Here is a 21,683-nt window from a genome sequence, read left to right on the forward strand (position 1 = left end):
CCGGCCATGCATGTGCCTCTTGCCTGCGGTGCTTCCGTGAGCGAGAGCAGAGTGAGGCGGCTGCAGCAGAGACGCAAAGCCTCCACCATACACGGTGGCCCTTCACAGGGAGAGCCGGGGAATAAACTCCAACAAGGACAACTGGAACCCGAGACGGAAACCAGGCTGAGCTGCGGAGGCAGGTGGAGGGCTCAGGCAGAGGGAACCTGCTGCCAGCAGCCCGGGAAGAGCGAAGGCAGGGCCTGCTTAGGAGTCAGTCTGATCCCTTCAGAAATAGCACCGCCTTCCCGGGGCGACAACTCACATATGACCTCTGTGACCCACAGAACTGCTTTCTGAGCATCCCACCCGCCTCCATCTGATGAGCTGAGGGGACAGCCCCCAGGGGAGGAGCCTGCGGCGGTGACTCACTGACAGCAGGCACAGGGTGAGGCCCCCCAGGGACGGGCTGTGAGGCCGCTGTCTGGCCGCCCCGCCCCCATCCCTGCAGACGGAGCCCACTCCTCCTCCACGGTGGGGGAGGGCGGTGGGCACAAGGGCTGGGTGGCATATGGCAGTGCGCTAATGGAAGCCAGTTAGCACCACGGCTGGTCTCACAACAGCTTCTCGGGGCTGGGAGCCGCTGTGCTCACAGGGCGGGGCGGTGAGACAATGCGGTGGCTGCACCGTGTCCACACAGCGATGCAGACTCCCCCAATCCTGCCCGCTTTCTGGACGTGCCCCCAGGGCACGGGACATTGTCACCATCTCTCTGTGGAACGAGGAGCAGAGCTGTCCATAGGGTTTTGCTTTAAACATACATATATTTCTAAATCTACTTTGATTGATTTCAGAGAAGAAGGGAGAGGGAGAGAGTTGCTCATATGGAAAATAAAATAATTGATAAATAATAATATAAGAATAAACTGTGTTGCTCACAACTGTAAGCCTACTTTTGCCCACCCTGTACACATACAGAATATGTATTAACTGACAGTTCCTGGCATCGTAAGGCTTCCGGCCAACAGTGGGCTGTTAATGGTTAAGTTTGGGGGAGTCAAATGTCATACCTGGATTTTCAACTGCTCAGCGCCCTAACCCCACACTGTTCAAGGCCAGTGGCCTCTGGAGACTTATTAACTTAATGGTAAATCAGCTAATCCTCGCTTCATGGCTGCCTGAGCTCTTTGGGGTCTTGCTCACTGAGTTCCCTCCCAGCACGTCTTGGCCTCTGCCCTTGGACCTCAGATTTAGCCCAAACCCACTGCTGCCAGGGTCCCCATCTCAACAACGGCAATGCTGCTCTCCCAGCGACTCGGGCCCAAATCCGACGCCGTCCTCCTCCTCACTCCTGTCCTCCGGCCCATCACACATCTCACAGGGGCTCCTCCCAAAACAGGGGCCGCCCCAACCCCAGCTCCTGGCCCTCGCTGCTTCCAGCCTGGCCAGGCCACCACACTGCACCCCTGGCACTGGGAGGGCTCCCAACTCACCTCTTCCCTCCCACCTGCTCACCCAACCCAAACCCGCCCTTTACTCTCACACATTTCAGGGCCAAAAAGGTTATATGCAGAGAGGGAGGGAGAGAGAGAGTGGAAGGGAGAGAGAGAGAGCAAATGTCGTAATATGTCAGGGGGAAGGGGGAACAGAAATCCTTTGTACTATTTTTGCAACAATCCCATAAGCCTGACTTATTTCAAAGGAAAGGGTTGAAAAATAACCCCCCAAAGCGCCAACTCCCTCTGTGAGTGCATCGTCTCCCCGTGGCCAGCGGGGACTCCCTCTCCTCCCTGGCACATTAGAGCCCTCGAGTGTGCCTGGCAATGAGAGTGTCACTCTGACGCATGATCCGCAGCCGCCCTGAGAGCCCTCGCCTGAGTGGACAGGAGAGACGCAGAGCAGAGAGCTTCGAACAGGGTGATGGGACTGGACAGAGGGTTGTTTCAGCCAGACATGCAAAAAGGGGTCCTACTGATGGTGGCTGCCCAAGGGCTGGGTCTTTTTTAAAAAGTGTGAGTGTGAGTGTGTGTGTGTGCACGCACGTGCGTGTGTGTGTGTGTGTGTGAGTGTGTGTGTATGAGTGTGTGTGAGTTAGTGAGTGTGTGTTAGTGTGTGTGTGTGTGAGTGTGTGTGTATGAGTGTGTGTGAGTGTGTTAGTGAGTGTGTGTGAGTGTGTGAGTGTGTGTGTGAGTGTGAGTTTGAGTGTGTGTGTGTATGTGTGTGTGTGTGTAGAAGGCCTCACGAGTCCATCAGGTCTGACTGAGAAGTGGAACATTGGTTAATAAACGACATGGCCCAAAGCACCCAGCCACGCTCAGTTACTCAGGATTTAAACGGACTCACTCATCTCCTCCCTTAAATCTGAGCCCCCGCGAACACCTCCAACCCCAGCCAGGAGGACAGCTCGCCGACTCGCTGGCTGGAATGGAGCTGCCATCAAATTAACACTCAATAAACCCCGAGCCGCGAGAACCTGCAGGAAGGACCTTCTGGAGGCTGACGATGGCCGCCATGCTCCGCACTCTGGATGCTGCAGGGGATGTGAGAGAGCGGGGCCCCGAGTGGAACCCCTGCCACCGCTGCTGCGGCTCAGGCAGCCCCCTCCCGGACGGATGCCTCCTTTCAAGGCTGCTGGGCAAGCTGCCCTCCCCGGGGATCTCTGTGCTGCCAGGGCCATTCTTTCTCCTCGCCTGAACTTGGACGGAGCAGAAATGCGCAGGTGCTGGGGACCCACACAGACGGCAGGAGGGGGAGGGGGGCGGGGTGGCGAGCCAGGCACTCCCAGGAGACGAGGACGTGGTCCCCGCCATCAGGCAGGCAGCTGCTGTGGACTGTCGCTGTCCCCCAGCCCCACCCACTAGCCATTAAACAAATACATGGAGACGTCCCACACCCCATGTGCTTCTGAAAGGGTGTCTTGCAACCAACAAAAGACTATCAGCACAACTTTAAAAAGTGAACAACTGGGAACCACAGAAATGGGTCAACGTGGCCGCATGTTAACTCTGGAGCGCCGTTCCATGGCAGCCGTGCGGTGATTCACCAAAACGACTGGCGGCGTAAATTCACACAGGAACCCGAGGACGGGGCTACAGTCTGGAGCAGTGATGGCGAACCTATGACACGCGTGTCAGAGGTGACACGCGAACTCATTTTTTTGGTTGATTTTTCTTTGTTAAATGGCATTTAATATATAAAATAAATATCAAAAATATAAGTCTTTGTTTTACTATGGTTGCAAATATCAAAAAATGTCTATATGTGACACAGCACCAGAGTTAAGTTAGGGTTTTTCAAAATGCTGACACGCCGAGCTCAAAAGGTTCGCCATCACTGGTCTAGAGAAAGGCGAACATTCTCTGGTTCAGATGCTTCAGGGGGCAGTGGGTCTTAGGCCTGTGAGCAGGGGCTGCTGGAAACCCAGCTCCGCTCCTCTGTGCTTTCCATCCCCATCTCCACGCTGCTGCCGGATTTCAGCACCGGCTCCGCGTGGTGCGTGCAGAGTGTTTTCTGCGTCGCAAGAGATGTCTATGCTGAACGCAAAGAGAAGCCCGCTGTCCGAGGAAGAACGCAATCCTATGCTTTATGCCTGACGGCCAGGCACATTCACAAATCACACGGAAGGTGGAGCCATGTGTCTGCGTGTGCGAGTGGAGAGACAAGGAAAACGCTCATTTATAGAGGCCGTGCACCTGCTGTCTCTCACCTTCCCGCCCAGCAGCCCTCCACAGCCAGGCCCTGGCTTCTGACCTCCAGTTTGGGGACCACACTCATCTCCACGGCTTCCCACGCAGGACGAATTCCCCGAGCATCCTGATGACAACCTCTCTATGGCCCTCACTGCATCTCTCCTGCAGAGCCAGGCGCCTGGTGCTGTGCCAGGACCGCTGCCGCCCGCTGCACTGCTCTCCGCTGGGACCCAGCGACACGAGGGAGGGAGGACAGGTGCCCTCAGGGAAGGATCTGTGATGACCAGAGAAAGCAGGGAGGGCACCTCGCTGCAAGCAGCTCTCATCTCACCACGGTCTGGACCAGTTCCACTGCGGTTTCACCAGAGACCGAGGAAAGCCAGCCTCAGCGAAAGCCAAGGGACAGCTCCCTGACAACCGCTCCTCTGTGCTCGGGGTCGCCGACGGTTAGGCTCCATCCTGCGTGACAAAGCCCCGGACGCAGTAACTGCTGAAGAAGCCTTTAACGCACTTGTGTGATTACAAAACCCAGCACCAGCTTCACAGGCAACAGAGAAGACCACCTTTTGAGAGCTCTGCTGCAGGATTTCGGGTGCAAGGAAACTTCCATGATCTCAAACACTCGGCGCGCCGTTCTCCTGAGGACAGCAGGTGCCACCCCGGCCCCAGGATGGCGCGAGCAGCAGCTGGAGGCCCGGTCATGATCAGCTCTGCCGGACCAGCCAGTCTCAGATCCCACAGTGCGGGCGGGGAGCGCTCAATGACCACCCATCTCACACTCGCCCCTGGCCATCTGCTGCTCCTGTCACTCGCATTGAAAATTAATGAGGGGCTTCTGGGGGCTGCACGGGCGCTGCAGCTGCTGCTCTCACCCGGGAGAACGGGCAGACTAACTGCATGGAGAGCCTTTGGGACCGGCGCCCCCTCTGTCCGCACACAAAGAAGGGGCCATGAACACTACGGCAGCGCTGTAGGGTTGCAGACGGCTGGTAGTCAAACTCAGGCATTTCAGGAAAAGTCTATAAACCATATGGCCAACGGCTGAATGCCTGTTTCCCAGAGAAACTTTAAAATATGGGCGAACGTGTTTGTTTACTTGAAGGCTGTGTGCGTGCGCCCCTGCCAAGTGCCTAACAGACTGGCCCATGTTGGGCTGGATTTGCCAGCTTGCCATCAACAGGCTCCGGGCCATCTCTAATTGCTTATAAATAGCACAAACACCCAAATATGCAAATCAGGGCAAGCTGTGCCTTCAGCTGCTGCTGCTGCTGACAGCAGATGACAACATGAGCAGATGGGGCTGTCGGGGCCACACCCTGACACGGGCCTGCAGCACGGAGGGGCAGAGGGACCAGCTGCCTGCACAGGACAGGCGGCTTGTTCTCTGGTGAACACTGCTCCCTCCAGGCCCTCCCGTCACAGTCACACAACTTTCATGTTTGTTGCATGTCCTGTGGCTGGTCCCTCCAGCCAATGAGGCCAGGAGCTGGGGACCCGGGAGGCTGCAGGGCACACAGCCAAGAGCCCCACCCAAGTCTAGCCGTGAGCAGGTCCTGCACAAGGCAGGGACCTCACTGAGAGCACTGACCCTGCACAGGAGAGGGACCTCGCTGGGAGCACCGGTCAGGGACCTGGCCGTGACAGGAACAACGATCTTGCTCAGACAGAACTCAGTGGGGGCAGATGAACACGTGCACATCTATATTAGCTTGAGCAGAGCGAGGGGACGGAGCACAGGTGCCCAGAAGCACGGAAGACACTTCCAAGCTCTGCAGCTGAGATCACCCCCCACCCCAAAGGGCTGAGAGCGAAGGGCAGTGACTCACTCCTCTCCAGCCAGAAGGCTTGTAGGATGTTCCAGAAAAGAGACCAAAGAGACAAACAAAGCCCTTGGCTACACAGTTGAACCTCAGGCACTCAAGAGGCCGACACCTGAGTGGCACGTAAGCCTACCAGTTAAGACGAGGAAAACCCTCGGTTCAAGGGCTATGGAGGAAGCATCGGTGGCAGAGCTATTAGCTCTGAATATTCACATTAAAAGTGATGATCATGCCCTGGCCGGTGGCTCAGCCGGTTGGAGCGTCGTCCCGTACAGCCAAAGGTTGTGGATTTGACCTCCAGTCAGGGCACATATGGGAGGTAACTGCTCGATGTTTCCCTCACATCGATGTTTCTCTCTCTCTCTCTCTCTCTCTCTCTCTCTCTCTCAATAATGGAGACTATTGGCACTTACCATGGGCCCGGCAGAGGCACTAAGCTAAGCACTTTCACGTGGGCTTGCATCTGAACCTCTGAACCATCACCAGACGATAACGATGCCTGCATCCCATTCTGTACATGAAGCCAGTTTTGACCGGTTTTAAAACTTGCCCGAATGACGCGGCGAGTTAGCAATCCCCAGGCGGCCTGACCCCACAGCCCTCGCGGAGAGGTGTGCCTCTAAGCGTCCGGCACAGAGCGCATCAGACCCCGGTCAACTGGACTCACGGGAGTTCCCTAGTTAACAGTCAAGTTTCATGCCATGAAGTGACATTGAATAAACCGAACAGCTGGGAAGTGCCCCCAGGGTGGACGTGAGCAGGACGTGGCATTAAGGAATGTCCACCTCCATCGGCACCACATCCTCTAGTTACCCAAAGCCACGCTGAGCCGGTGAGAGCTGGAGGTGCTGTGTCACCTGGAGCCCCGGGCTCACCGGGGACACAGTTCCCGAGCGTCACTGCCATCCGAACCATGGGGAGCTCTTCCGACTGCCGATGCCCAGGCCCACTTCTGGGGATCGATGTCACCGGTGCAGCGTGGCACCGGCTCTTCCGAAAGCCCCCAGCAGCTCGGGCTGCAAACCACTGTCCCCGCTCTCCCACCCCCCTCAGCTCCCACCCCCCTCAGCTCCCACTCCCCGAGATGCGAACTATGCACCTGGGATCCAGGTGGAGGGCGAGTCAGCCGGCCCTGAAGAGCGGTTCCCGCTCTCTCTGCTCCTGGCAGAGGGTCCAGCGTCAGAGATCTACTCCAGCCCAAACCAGACCCACTCCCAGGTGAAAACACGCTGGGAGGAGTTTACACACAAAACAACTTCCTGGGATGAACTCTGAGCCCTGAGGAGGCTGCGGGAGAGAAATCCAGGCCGGGGCCGCTTGCCTCTCTGAGAGCCCCCTCCCCGCACGTGCACAGCACGGTCAGCCCACCGTGTGATCAGGCGGGCACAGCCGAGCAGCTCAGCACCGAGAACAGCGCTGCTGGGAGTCGGGCTGGGGCTCCAGGCCTGGCCAGCGGCCAACCAGCAAGGTCACCTGAGGTAAGTCCCTCCTCTCTGGTCTCACTCTGGCTAACAGTTCAGTGAGAGAGTGAGTATAAAAAGGCCGAGGACCCTTCCAGCTCCCGGTTCTAACAACGGCTAAAAAAAGAATTCCTGCCACCAACCAGTCGAGTGACCAAAGCACCCTTTTCCGTTCTTAAGAATCAGAAGTGAAAACAGAGCCCGCCATCATCCCACCAGGGAGACGGGCAGCAGATGCACATCCATTCACGGCAGCTGGGAGCCAGGCAAGGGGCGCAGGTCGTCCATCCTCCCTCCCTCCCTACTTCCCTCCCTCCCTATTTCCCTCCCTCTCTCCCTCCCTCCCTCCCTCCCTCCCTCCCTCCCTCATGCCCCAAGTATCTGAAGCGCCCTCTGTGGCACCCTCTGTGTGCTCCATGCCGTTCACTGCACTTCCACTTCCATGAGGGCTGCCTCCTGGGTGCCACATCCGCTAGGATGCTGCCTATCTGGTCCTCGGAGGAATGCCTTCCTGCAGGGCAGCGTGTCCCAGGGGAGGACGGCAGCCACGGTGGCTAAAAACTGGGATCTGAGGGACCCGCTCTGGCGCCCAGACCCAGAGGGCGGCTGGCTTCCTGCCTCACTCCCAGCGCCTGGCTGAGCCACGCTGCCCAGAAAGCTGGGGGCCTGGCAGCTCGGTCTCAGACCTTTGAGGCCATGAAATGTCCTGGACTCACAGCCCACCTGCCCTAACGGGTTTCTTACTTGTTATGTGGTCACTTCTGTGAGCAGCTGGGCTAAGAAAGGCTCTGGCACGTTCCCACGAAAGGACTCCCCGCCCCTCCTCAGGGGCCCGGACTGGCCAGTCCGTGGAGCAGAAGGCTTCCCTCCACAGCCCCTTGCCTACAGCGCTGGACAAAGCCACCAAGTACAGACAGGACAGAGCCTCCTGCTTCCTAGGCTGGGGGGCGGGGGGCGGGGGGGGGGGCTGTCTTATGGATGGAATGATACACTGTCTGTGGGAAATGGCTGTTCATCAGTGTGGTTCCCTGGAGCCACCCGGGCTGTGCTGCGCCCCGTCTGGTCCCGTCCACGGCAGAGCGGCATTCCGGGGGCGGATGGGCCACGGGGTGTCTGGCCACCCCCCAGAGGACTCCGGGTGCTGCCCCTTCTGGCTGTTAGGAGCAGAGCTGCGGGGAACACTGCCGAGTTTGGTGTGAACACAGGCCTCCATCTCTCTGGGGCAGCGCCCAGGTGCCCCCCGCCGAGTCTGCCGGAGCTGCAGGCTGAGGGGTGTTAGGAAGCTGCCACGCTGTTCCCCAGAGCGGCTGTGCCAATTACATTCCCACCAGCCGCCCGCCAGGCCGCCCGCTCCTCCACGGCGCTGGGGTGTGGCTGCTCCTATGGCAGCCAGGCTGCTGGGTGGGGTTTAATGTGCGTTTCCCCAAAGGCTAACAATTCTGGCCGCGGGGTCACCGCTGCCTCATCTGTGTCTCCTCTCGGTGACATGTCTCCTCGTGTTTCGTCCCCGCTTCCCGATTGGCTGTTTGCTTCGCTGTTGAATCCTGAGCTGTGATTTGCTCCGGATACCGGTCCTTCACCGTGTGTGTGTGTGTGTGTGTGTGTGTGTGCGCGCGCGCGTGTGCAAATGCCTCCTCCTGGTCTCAGCCCGTCCTCCCACCCCTCAGCCCTCCTAGCAGAGCACACGGCTTCCGAGTCAGCGGGTCGGTGTCTCCGTTTGCTGACTGCACTTCCAGGCTGAGTCTAAGCAGGAACTCTCTGTCTAGCCCAACACCGCCAAGATTTCCCGTGTCCCCCAGCTCAGCTCTATGCTTCACACGTGGGCCTGTGGGCCCTTCTGAGTAACTGTCGTACAAGGTGTGAGGGCTGGGTCGGCTCGTTGTTTTGCCCATGACATCCAATTTCCCCGGGGCCACCGGCTCCCGCTGTAGCGGGATGGGAGCTATGCTGGCGCACGGCACGCCGTCCTGTCACACCTCCACTCCAGGGGGTGCTGGACGGACCAAAACGCCCAGCGAGAGCGGGAAAGTAGAGCTCCAAGTACGTGCATTCTGAGCGCTGCCAGGTCAGCGCCGCGGACCTGCCTCACCACCAGGCATAGAGCAGCAGGCACATGGCGAGAAGAATGAGCACGCGCATCTGTGTGGTGTTACCCTCACCCAGGATATTCTCTCCATTGATGTTTTTGGAGAGTGGGAGGGAGGGGGCAGAGGGGAGGAGAGGAAGGGAGGGAGAGAGAGAGAGAGAGAGAGAGAGAGAAAAGCATTGATTGGATGCCTCCTGCACGTGCCCCTACCAACTGGGCTGGGGATGGAACCCAGGTACCTGCCCTTGAGCAGGGATCGAACCCGGGACCCTGCATGCACGGGCCGACACTCTACCGCTGAGCAGCACCGGCCAGGGCGGCATGCGTAGCTCCCATGGGGACTGTCCTTCCCATTTCCTGTGGGGAAAGCCATCCCTGTGACCCTGGGACAGGACAGTGTCTGTACCTGAAGCCTAAGTGTGACTCCCCACGCTCTCAAACGTGCGGCTGAAATGTAAGCTTTCAAAGGCTTCACACGAGGAGGGCAGGGGTTCTGCTCACAAGAAAGCTGGTGATACGAACAAAGAAGTGCAGGCTGGCCATGGGGCCGTCCAGCACCAGGGCGGCTCCTGGACCTCTAGGGACAGGAGCCATCGGCCTGACTCACTCTGTGGTGGCTTCTCCTTCGCCACTGCCTCGCTGAGACTGAGGCCCCTCACCCACTTTGAGCTGAGCGGCCTGGTCACCAACTGAGGGTGAACACCACCCGTCTCAGCGGGGCCGCTGCAAGGCGTTAAAGAGGATGCACGGCCGCTCCGCATGCCTGCGCACCGCAACCCCTCAGGTAGGAGCGGCCATGGCAGCATTGGGGGGGGGGGGGGGGGACAACCGTCCTTCCTCACTTTCCCAGGCTCCCTCTGGACACACTCAGCAGAGAGCAGCCAACGAAGGAAACCAAAACCAAATACTTGCTCGTTTCTGATAAGAAATGTTTTTGAAAGCGGGGGAGGGGGGGAGTGGAGGAGGAGGAGGAGGAGGAGGAGAAAGGAGGCGAAAGGAGGAGGAGGAGAGGAAAGGAGGCGAGGATAAAGGAGGGGGAGAATGGGAGGCAGAGGGGGGAGGGGCCAGCAGACACCACACACAGAGGCGCTCCCTGGCAGCGCCCCCTCTGGCTGGCACCCAGCCCTGAAGGTGAGCAGGAACGAACAGCACCTGGGATGGGCGCCGCTCCGGGGAGAGAGCTACAATTTCCCGAGAACCACAGCACAGACAGTGACCCACATGGGAGGCGCCGCTGCTATAAATACTTGGTGGCAAATGCTGATGTCATGCTTTCTGTCCCACAGACACCCAAGGGAAGCTTGCCAAGAGAGCACGTAGCAGCACCCAGCTCATGCGCGGCCAACACCGGGCTGTAGAGACGCACAGCCCAGCGACGGACCCTCCCGCGCAGCCCACCCCCTGCTACCCTCCCCCCGGCACATGACCACACTTGCATAACATGCATCTCGACCTGCAGACGCCAGGCCCTGCTCTAAGCCCTGAGTCCCCCACAGACCCAGAGGCCAGTGGAAATTCCCTCCCACGTGGGCAACAGCAGGAAATCCACCAAAATCCATCCAAACCAGCACCAGACCCACCTACTATGAGATGCCCTGCTGTGGCAGGCCCATCACTCCAGGACCCCTCCCATAGGACTGGGGGTGACCGCAGGCCAACCCGAGGGGCATCCCTGCTGACCTGCCAGGCCGAGACCCAGCAGCGTGAAATACGGTCGCTCAGTCTCAGGCGAGCCGCCACGGAACCCAAAACCAAGTCCCTCTGGAAAGTGCGTGTACAAGAACCAGACCTGGGCCAGACGGCAGAGAAAATGGTTGTCCCGAGGGCTGTGGGGAGACCCCCTCTGTGGCCACCCCCCGTGCCTGTGGACCGCCCTCCTTCACCCCACCCCACACATGCTCCCAGGAAAAGCTCCTGCGACAGCGCGACACAGAACGCGCTAACGAGATGTGTCTTGAGACGAGTGGATGTGAATAACTTGAACTGAACCAGAGTTTTTTAAATGTGTTCTCTGTCTTGGAAATAAGGCCATGAGCTTGAGGAAATGGCTTAGCTTCTCTCTACCAGTTTTATCGTTTGTAACCTGTTAAAGTAACAGTGTTCACCCACAGGTCTGGGGTGAAAACTCTAAGACCCACTCGTGTCCGGAGCCCAGCAGGCAGGACCGTCACTGGTGGGTGCGCCGTGCACGCGCGCGAGCGTTCCTGCCATTACTCTGCGCCCGGGGCCGCCCGCCCACTAGGTCTCCTGCAGCGCAAGACGGGCCGAGCGGGCTGCTGGGGCGGGGAGTGCGGGCACAGCGGACAGGCACTCATTATTTCGTTTTAAAAACATCCGCAAACGGCACACGTGTATTTATCAGCGCACTGGAAAGACCTGGAAGCAAATGCACCCAGAACTCGTCGTGGTTACGCAAAGGCAGTGAGAAAGGGACTCACCTGCGTTTTGTCTCCGGTGGGACTAGGTGGTCCTCAGTGAGCATCTACTCTCCTAGTGAAGCTTCGAAGACTCCACGGCCACGTTTCTGTAGAAACGAGCAGGTGGTCAGGGGGGTCGGACAGGAGATAAATCTGAATGACCTGAGTGGCAGGTGCGGCTGGGCGCGCACAGAACACCACCCCCATCTTTTCTCGGGTCGGAATCCAAGGCTCCACGGTGGATTCCTGGGCTCCCTCGTGCCTTCCTGCTGGTGTCTTCCTCACATCACACCCCCGCTCAGCGGGATCGGCACCACAGCTCCTCCCGTCTGTCCGCCGGCCCAGTGCCGCCAGCTTCCTCCTGCATCTGCATTTGGACGCAATGCCCTAGGCCAGTGATGGCGAACCTTTTGAGTTCGGCGTGTCAGCATTTTGAAAAACCCTAACTTAACTCTGGTGCCGGGTCACATATAGAAATTTTTTGATATTTGCAACCATAGTAAAACAAAGACTTATATTTTTGATATTTATTTTATATATTTAAATGCCATTTAACAAAGAAAAATCAACCAAAAAAATGAGTTCGCGTGTCACCTCTGACACGCGTGTCATAGGGTCGCCATCACTGCCCTAGGCAGTGGTTCTCAACCTTCCTAATGCTACAACCCTTTCATACAGTTCCTCATGTTGTGGTGACCCCCAACCATAAAATTATTTTCGTTGCTACTTCATAACTGTAATGTTGCTACTGTTATGAATCGTAATGTAAATATCTGATCTGCAGGATGTATTTTCATTGTTCGCGACCCACAGGTTGAGAACCGCTGCTAGTGGTTACGGATGTGCCTGGGTGAGCTTGGCATTCCCCCCGCGCTGGGCACGGTGCAGAGGGCAGTCCGTGGATAACGGCTGGACGGCCGCTCAGGAAACAGACCAGCCGCTGTCCCACTTGGCCCAGTCGGGCCTGGCCTGCCTGGTGACTCCACTAGCTGTGCTGGCAGCCGGCAGAGCCAGGGCCCTGGCTCCCGCAGGACGCTGGTATGCAGCCCCATAAAAACCGCTCGAGCTTTGCTGGCCTTGAACATATGCACGACCAGAAGATGAGTGACTTCTCAGGGGGCTGCTCGGCCCGGGCCTGAGCTCACGCTGCTGGGAAAACAGTAAAGCCCAACGAGCTATCAGATCGCCCATCAGAAAGAGTCTGTGGACAGAGGACGGGGAGTCACGCAGCTCATCGCTGGCCCCAGGACCCAAACGAAACCCACCCAACAGAAAGGTGAAGGCTGCACATTCAAAGCGGGCCCCCAGCCAGTGACAGGGCTGTCAGGGGAGTGGGCACACACGCTCTCGGCGTGAAGGCAAAGCGCCTTATATTGGAATACGAGGCTCTGAGGAATGTGTCTGATCCCTGCGTCATAAGCAAATGCACATCTATACACACACAGCACACACAGGAACTGTGCTCTCCAATTCTCCTGCCTGGGAGGCCCGACAGGGCCCGCACGTCCACGCACAGCCTTTCTGGACGACATGTGGTGTGGACGCCCACAGGAGCGCCCCCTCTGAAGGGCGGCCGAGCCCAGTGGCTTCAGAGGCAGAGGCCATGCTGTCACTGTGACGGGCGAAGGAAAGCAGGGAAGACGGTTTCATCAGCTAAGAAGCAGCCTGGCTCTCTACTGGCTTCCTCAATCTGCTAACTCACATAGAAGATACAATGAACTGAACTCAGCAGACTTGCTCACATTAAAAAGGGCTTCATAACACGCCCCCCTCCCCTTTCCTCACAGAGAACTGCAGTCTTGAAAGACAAAAGCCTGGGCTTCCCCCGTAGAAACTGTAGCAAAAGGTTTTAAAAAGTCAGGTTTTAGGGTTAAAAAGCAGAGAAACCTCCCTGCCTTTCCAGGAATGTTCTCGACCCGCAGCAAAACGTTCTGTAAATCTCAAAATCCCTCTCTGCACACACAGAACGGCTTACGACCCGGAGAGGACGGAAGCAGTACATCACTATTAACTTGTCAAAGGTAACATATATTCCATACCAGCTTGCCTCCAGAGAAAACAGCCTTGGAAAATGAGAAGACTAAATTCAGGCTGTAGCTCAACCATCTACTGTGAGACCAGGCAAACGACCACCTCGTCTCTCTGAGCTTTGGTTCCTATTCTTTACAACAGGAGCAATTTTCTCACCTGTCTGTGTGACTGGCACAGAACACATTTCAGAGCACACTGTGTGGGCAAGGCTGTAGCACACAGGCCCTCTTCCCACCGACAGGGAGGGCCCGCCGGTCCACCTGGTGAAAGGAGTCCAGCATTCCCACCCAGTGTGCACCCTGTGTCCAACAGCCCGCCTCCAGGAGCCACGCCACGGACACACTATGCAGAGCTGCACGGACAAAGCGTGGTGTGCACGCCTGTGTCCAACAGCCCGCCTCCAGGAGCCACGCCATGGACACACTCATGCAGAGCTGCACGGACAAAGCGTGGTGTGCACGCCTGTGTCCAACAGCCCGCCTCCAGGAGCCACGCCATGGACACACTCATGCAGAGCTGCACGGACAAAGCGTGGTGTGCACGCCTGTGTCCAACAGCCCGCATTAAGGACATGCCACGGACACGTTCATGCAGAGCTGCACGGACAAAGCATGAAGTGTGCACGCCTGTGTCCAACAGCCCGCCTCCAGGAGCCACGCCATGGACATACTATGCAGAGCTGCACGGACAAAGCATGAAGTGTGCACGCCTGTGTCCAACAGCCCGCCTCAAGGACACGCCACGGACACGTTCATGCAGAGCTGCACGGACAAAGCATGAAGTGTGCACGCCTGTGTCCAGTCCGCCATGAGGAGCCACGCCATGGACATGTTCATGCAGAGCTGCATGCGTTACGTACAACGCAGCACTGCTCCTCACTCCAAAAGACTGGAACAACCTAAGGCCGCGTGACAGGAAGCCAGTGGGAGTAACCTTCCATCTGCCTGCCCCTGTGTGCTGAAGAAGAAGGCACACTGCCCGCAGGGGCCGGCCTGCACAGGATGCTGTGGAAAGATTCCGAAGAAACAGGTGACAGTGGTCACAGGACGGAGAGCAGCGAAGGGAGTGGGGCTTCCTTCTCCATGGCCTTTTCAATGTTGTTCCATCGCTTATATTACATTCAAAACATCGGCTAAATGTTCTAACCTGGTGATAAAGGCCATAGGCAACTAGTCACCCCTGACTCCCAGGGTCGCCGTGTTCATTAAACGAAGAATAAAGGTGCAGCGCTCTCGGGGTGTCCAGGAGGGGTCACTGAGAGGGTGCACTCCAGCCTTGAGGGGTGGATCCGAGCTGAAGGGGCAGCGGGGCGATGGCATTGCGGTGGAGAGAGCATGTGCACACGGGAAAGTTCAAATTCTAAGCCGGCTCTTCGACTGGCTCCAGAAAGGGCGTAAGGAACCCGTCTCGTGTAAAGTTGACAACAGGAATGGAAAGAAAGAAACCCCAACTAGTGGGCTGCACCCCGATCACGAAGGCCCAAGCGCCAAGCCCAGGAGCCGGCACTTCCTCTTCGCAGTGGAAAACCACGGGCCTGTATAGACGTGGAGTGAAAGCAGGGCGCCAGGCATGACTTCATCCAGACGCTCAAACAGACTGGAGAGGAGCAAGGAAGTGAGGCAGCTATTCAATGACAAGATGCAACTGTGAAGACATGAACAGGGGAACTGGCCCTGGCGGGAGGGGGGGCACAATTCTGTCCCTAAATATGACCTTCTAACCATGCTGAAACAGCAGCTGAATGAGTAGGAAAAAAAGGTAGCCTGTATGTAAACAAATCAATATTTCCTACATGTATGGTAACACACAAAGGCCAGTTTAAGTTTCTATGATAACAAGAGGCAGAAGCAGAGAAAATAAAAGCCAGTTACCGCAAGATTTCCTTTCAGACCACACCTCACCCTCACCCCATCGCCTGAGGCGGGAGGAGCACTGATAGTACCCGGGCTTTGCATCTCAGTTCGTCTATCGGATCAGGGGCTGGCCTAGGAGACTGCTGAGAGCCTTCCAGCTGGCAAATCCACAGTCGACACCGCGTACCACCAAGGCGGCCACGATACACTTCACTGCCTGCGGGACAAGCGAGGTAGCAAACCGCGAAATGCACAAAAGACGGGCTGTGCAGGGACTTGGACCAACCACAGCCGATGACAGAGAGCCAGCAATGGACAAAGCATCTTCCTCGCGACGGCTGAAAGGTACCGACGCCGGGGAAATGCTGTGGGAACCGGCCAGGTGTAAGTCTTTGAGGCTGATGGTCCAACAGCTCACAGTCACTCTGATTAACGTCGGTCTGAAAGCTTCTTCCAGGGGACACAGAGCATCTGAGGAATTCCCAGCACATCTAACTTGTCAGTTCTATGCTCACCAAGGAGAGAGACGACAGACGGACTATACAGACAGACAACGCCCAACCCTCCTGTAAAGGCAGAGCCATGGCCCCCAACCTGCGGCAGCCAGCCCAGGGCCCAGCCTGTGGAGTCCGACCTGCAGGAAGTCAGCTGCTGTCTAGTGACAATCCAGGAGGCTGAGCAATAACTCGTGACCATCAGCCAGGACTGGATCAGTACCTGACAGCGTCCCTAACTCTGCCCCACTTCCAACTCAGTGCCAACCTAGAAAGCCAACCCTGCTCCCCAACCAGCCACCTGTGATGCCCCCTTCTGTAGCTGCCCAGCCCCATCTGGACCCCGGGCCCCCCTTTCTCCACTAGGAAGCTCTCCCACCCCTCTGCCTGCCTTGGGGTCCCTGCCAAACCCTAAACTCTGAATAAAACAGTCGTTGCCTTTCTCGTGTGGTTGGTCTCCATCTATTTCCACAAAGAACAGTCTAGAACCGGTGCTTCCCTCCAGCTGGTCAGTCCCTGATGCAGCAGCCGAGTGAGGCGGATTCCAGGTCTGGAGAGAGCATCGTCCCCCCAGGCCTCTTCCCACAGAACCCGCTCCCTGGGTTCTCAGTCACCCCCGCCCATCGTCTGGGAAGCTGCCACGCGTTGAGGAAGATCAAGGGCTTTGAAGTCAAACCCCCGGGTCCCAGCACTTCATTTCCTCTCACCACGATGTGGCCTGGAGCCACTCCCTAACAGCTCTAAGCCTCTACCTTCATCTTAATAAAAAGAAGCTTCCCTCTGAGACTGTATTAGAAGGGACTGTGTGTGAAGTAGCCGACAGGTGCTGGGTCCTCAACAGGGGGGAACGCCTTCCTCAGGCCCCACCTGCCCGGGGAGAGCGCGGGACACCTGGGTGACAGGCTGGTGACCCCAAACCTCAGCACCTTTGACTCATAGGTGAACTGGTGCCCAGACCTGCTGTTTTCAAAAGACCAGGTCTGTTTCCATTTCCAACTTAGGGATGGGTGGCCTCTGACTCCCCTACGGACGGTGACCTGGCAGTGGCTCTGGCACCCCGCCCCCCCCCCCCCCCCACACACACACACATCTGCGTTTAGCCCACTTGCAGGTGCCACTTCAGAACCAAAGCCAGGACTTGCCTCTGTAACAGCTCAAAGTGTGTTAGCTCACTCTTCAAGTCTTCTTCCGGATGGGAAACAAAGCTTTCATTGGCAACATTGTTATAAGCAGAAAAGATAAGATAAACTAAGAGGCAGAGGCAGGGCTCAACTGGGGTGGGGGAGAACTGGGGCTGAGTCAGAAGTTACACCGCTGGCCTGGGGGAGAGGGACCACGACCCGCCAGACCAGCTGGCTGCTCAGGGTGGCATGTCCACAGTCCAGGTCACCGTCCTGGGCAAAGCTCTCGCTTCCCGCTCTTCTTCCCAAGTGTCCAAAGTCACCCTAAGGCTGCTCCAGGCCTCGTCCCCCGAGGGTCAAGCCCAGACATCGTGGCCTTTTTTTCTAGCAAAATTACTCAGTGCCACTCCGCCTTCCAAGCAGCCCGATGGGTCCACTGGAGGTCCCAGCCGGGGTCAGGCGTGAAGCGGTGAAGAAAGCTCGCGTGCACACTGACTGGGGCAAGCGAGCTAACGCAGGAGGCAAGGTTCGCGAGGCAGCCACGAGTCCTCCACAGGCCGATCACTCACCGAGCGCTCTGGGGCCAGGCTGCCGCGCTCACTGCTGTGGGAGGTGTGATGTGTGATGTGTGATGTGGACAAGGCCCCGGCCACGCCTGTTTCCTCACCCTCACACGGGCACAATAACAGGGCTGCTCTACAAAGCACATGAGTTGGCACAGAGGGGCGCTTCATAGGACTGCTCTGAAGAAGTGCATCCATGTTGATACGAGCAGGTAGCTATGTCCACTCTTCCCCAGGAGAGGCTGAGGGGGGCTCAGGAGACCAGGCGCTCCCGAGGGCAGGCCTGGGTGTGAGCGGGCCTGGGTGTGAGCGGGCCTGGGTGTGAGCGGGCCTGGGTGTGAGAGGGCCTGGGTGTGAGCGGGCCTGGGTGTGAGAGGGCCTGGGTGTGAGCGGGCCTGGGAAGCACACAGCTCTGAGGAGACCAGGCGGAATGGGAGCATGGGGAGGAACGATCCTAAGAAAAAGCTAAAATGGCAGATTCCCGGTGGATCTGAATGTTTGGGGAGGTGGTTTAACTTCTTGGAGTTGGGGGGCGGGGACAGCTAGTGAATAAGTGAGAGATACAAAGACAATGCAGAGCAAAGCAGGGCAATGATCAACTCCAGGAGAAAGGACAAACTATGAAAAGAAGGAAATGCAGTCCAATTAGACTAAAATTTCATCTGTGAGTAAGAGTTCCAGATCATAATTTCACCAAAACCATGACCACAGCATGCTGAGCAGATGGGGTGTGGGCCGAGGAGGGGACAGCCAGGGCTCCACACCATCTTCTCCCGCAGCACGCACGGGGAGACCCCGCGGACCCTGAAGGGGCTGGCTCTGGGGCCTGGGGCGCAGGGTGGAGGAGGGCGGAGGAGGTGGCTACTGTTCTTTTGGTCCAAGCTTTGCAGAACTTCTGACTCTTAAAACGATGCACTTGTATAACTTTGTTTAAAATGGGTATTTAATTTTTTAGCAAAATCTGATACTTGACAGGTAAGAATATCCTATTACGTGGTATGTTCTTAAACCTTTTGAAATCCAAACTCTGAAAATGTATGGACCGCAAAATATCGCCCCCCTCCCCGGGAAACACACACACACGCACACACGCACACACACACAGGCACACAGGCACACGGGCACACACACGCACACACACACAGGCACACGGGCACACAGGCACAGAATTTCTGCACAGGGTTTCTAGCAGCTGGCAAATTGCTGAAGGCCAGGTGAAAAGCCTTGGGATTATAGACTCTGGTCTCTTACAGGGAAGTTTGTTTCAAATTGGAACTTCTCATTTACTATAAAGAAAAAAGAATCCTAATGACAAACAACTTAAAACATGGACATGGTCTAACGAGGCCACACTTGGCCTTAAATAGCTGTGCCCGTCCCCAGCTGTCCCCCGACCAGAAGGCTGCACCCCATCCCTCCCTATGGCTGAAGGGAAGACTTTGTTTATCGGGCTTTGCCTTGGCCTTGAAGCAGATTCCCCGAATCTCAGGAATGAGAACCCTGCTGGGTTGGCTCAGCTGTTTCCATTCTAGAAGCGGACAGGAAGTCATGCACTCTTCACCCCGGAAAAAAGGGGCCTCCACACAAACCTGAAAAGGCAAGGGCCCAATTCCCCACTCGGGCGTTCGTTCCAATAACGACTCCAACGACTTCCTGGCAAAACTCCGGGAACCAGAGCGGACGACTCAGACGCTCAAAAACCCAGAACTGAGCTCTGCTTCCGACAGGCCTGTCGCTCTGTGAGCCTCGCCATCAGCTCAGGCGCGAGGCAGATGAGCGGGGTCTCGTGGGGGCTGCTGAGGCGCTTAAAGGCTGGTGCCTTGGTGTATTCCCTTGCGGGCAGAGGGCAACAATAACCACCTCACGGGCGTTGTCGTGAACGGGTCTGTCCCGGGGAAGGTGGGTAATGCCCCCAGCTGTCCTCGCCCTGATGCCTGGAACTCGTGGCTGTGCCACGTGACACAGCGGAAAGGGCTCTGCCAGACCTTAGGGGGCATTATCCCGGGGGGCCTGGGCGGCCCCATCTCCTCGCACGAGCCCTTCAGAGCAGAGCACCTGCTCCCAGTAGAAGAGCGATGTGGCAGATGGGGGCGTCAGAGGGCGGGAGCAGGGGCCCAGGGGCCCTGCGTTCTGGGACCAGGGGTGATGTGCAAGGACCACAGCGAGGCTCTAGGAGCTGAGAGCGGCCCCCAGCTGACAGCCAGCGAAGAAACAGGTCTCGGTCCTGCATCTGCTCAGGTGGTCGCCCTGCCAACACTTTGGCTTTGCCCAGACCCCTAACCTACGGCGCTGGGAGGTCGTCGGCCTGTGTGGTTTCGAGTCACTAGCGTGTGGGGATTTGAGATGTGTATGAAAATACCCCTGGGAGCATGTCACAGTGTCAAAGGCACGATGGTCACGTTCATCCAAACAACAGACGAGACTCGTTCCGAAAAACCTCTGAGAAAAGGTTTGGGGGGTTCTAAATTTCCCAGAACACCTACAACTCTAGGTTCCAGGTAATTCACTGCCCTTCCTGGAACTCACACACCTGCCGATACCTGTCCTGCCTGGGACCCCCTGGCAGGGTGAGCCTGGCAGAGACGCTGGACGCTGCACCAGCCCGGCCCGACACCCTGCGGGGCTGTGGCACTCAGGACACTGCACCAACGTCATACCCAGGTCTGTTCTCCCACCAGACCGTGAGCCCCAGCGCCTCACCGCCGAGTCCCACCTCGGATGTCCGCAGGGAGCACGGTCCGTGGGCACAGCACAGGGTCTGCATATAAAGTCCTGTTGTACTATCCGACAGCACAACTTCATACCTGTCTAGAGAATGTAGGTTCTCTGTCGGCCAGTGCGCGTTCTGTGAGCGTCTGTATGTCCCCCACCCCCACCCACCCCCACCTGGAAAGCAGAGGCCGGAGGGAGAGCAAGAAAAGCAGACACTGCACCAACAGCTTCCACAGTAGAGGGGCAGGCGGCCCAGGAAACCCTGGTGCTGAAGTCAGGTTCACAGGGATGCGGCTGCCTCCTGGGTACTTCCAATGGCAGCAGGAACACCTTGGACCTTGACCTTGGACTGCCTCCTGACCTTGACCTCAGGCTGCTTTCTGACCTTGATCTCAGGCTGCTTTCTGACCTTGACCTCAGGCTGCCTCCTGACCTTGACCTCAGGCTGCCTCCTGACCTTGACCTCAGGCTGCCTCCTTATCTTGACCTCAGGCTGCTTCCTGACCTTGACCTCAGGCTGCCTTCTGACTTTCCCAACCTCAAGACAGGTCACTTAGGACCTGGAATGTCAAAAAAAACACACTTCACTAAAGGAATGTTCAAGGGAATGTATGTAACTGAAGAGACCACTACAGGCTAAGCTGTGCACATTCCATAGTCCTGCTTACAAAAGGCTAACGGTGACTGAAAGCTGACTTTTATGTTTCCCCCAAATACTAAAACACCAAACAATGAAAGAGAGAAAACAGTCCTAAATGAAGCTGCCTGACATACCGAAAAACTGAAGGTCACCTGCACATTAAACATTTGGGATTGTAAAGAAAAACCCAGATTCATTACATTCTTAATGAAGCATTTTTTAAAATCCTTGGCAACATAATATTTTACAACTTGTGAAATTCTGCCACATTCATGATTTCATCTTATCGCCAGAACCACCTCCGGAGCCGGAGGGGGCTGGCCTTACTAACAATTAATTCCACGTGACAGGCCAGGGGCTGCAGCTCCGGGAAGGACTGGACTGAACCAACTCGCCCGCGGGCCAAGCTTCCCGGCCAAGTCTCCGACCAGAAGCACTGGCCGGTTATCTTTACTATCCGCTGCGTACGGACATCCTGTCAGCCCAAAGGAAGTGGAGGTGGCCTGAGTAACAGACACAGACATGATAGGACTTTAAAATGGAAAAGAGGAAAAAAACATCTGGCGGGTGATGTGGGACAGGTGAGGAGGGTAGTTAACAAAGACTTCGACTTACAGTCTAAGAAAACTATCTTTGAACTTCTAATTTCCAAGCCAAAAAAACTTACTGGGAAAGGGGGCTTGATAGACTATCATAATCTTCTTATTTAAGAAAAAGCACCGTCAGTTCTTTAAAGCAGGTGAACTAAGCTGTCTGGGCTCCGGGAAGAGATAGCGCCCCTGCCTCCGTGACAGACCCTGGTCTTTGAATCCACAGGA

General features: G+C 56.9%; 1 protein-coding gene across 4 annotated transcripts in view; it reads right to left on the reverse strand.

Annotated features, from left to right (window-relative positions):
• Positions 1-21,683, reverse strand: part of AFAP1 (actin filament associated protein 1) — a 76,700-nt gene that overhangs the window by 50,909 nt on the left and 4,108 nt on the right. For 3 of the 4 annotated variants that reach the window (XM_070399839.1, XM_070399829.1, XM_070399810.1), the window contains exon 2: positions 11,473-11,558. The exons of the other annotated variant lie outside the window; for it this stretch is intronic. The gene's annotated coding sequence lies outside the window, so the exon portion shown is untranslated. The remainder of the gene's footprint in view (positions 1-11,472; positions 11,559-21,683) is intronic. 4 annotated transcript variants of the gene reach the window in all.

The sequence above is a fragment of the Myotis yumanensis genome, unplaced genomic scaffold (assembly GCF_028538775.1).
Source record: "Myotis yumanensis isolate MYYU_CA2020_CCGP unplaced genomic scaffold, mMyoYum1.0.hap1 SCAF_1, whole genome shotgun sequence".
Lineage (NCBI taxonomy): Eukaryota > Metazoa > Chordata > Mammalia > Chiroptera > Vespertilionidae > Myotis > Myotis yumanensis.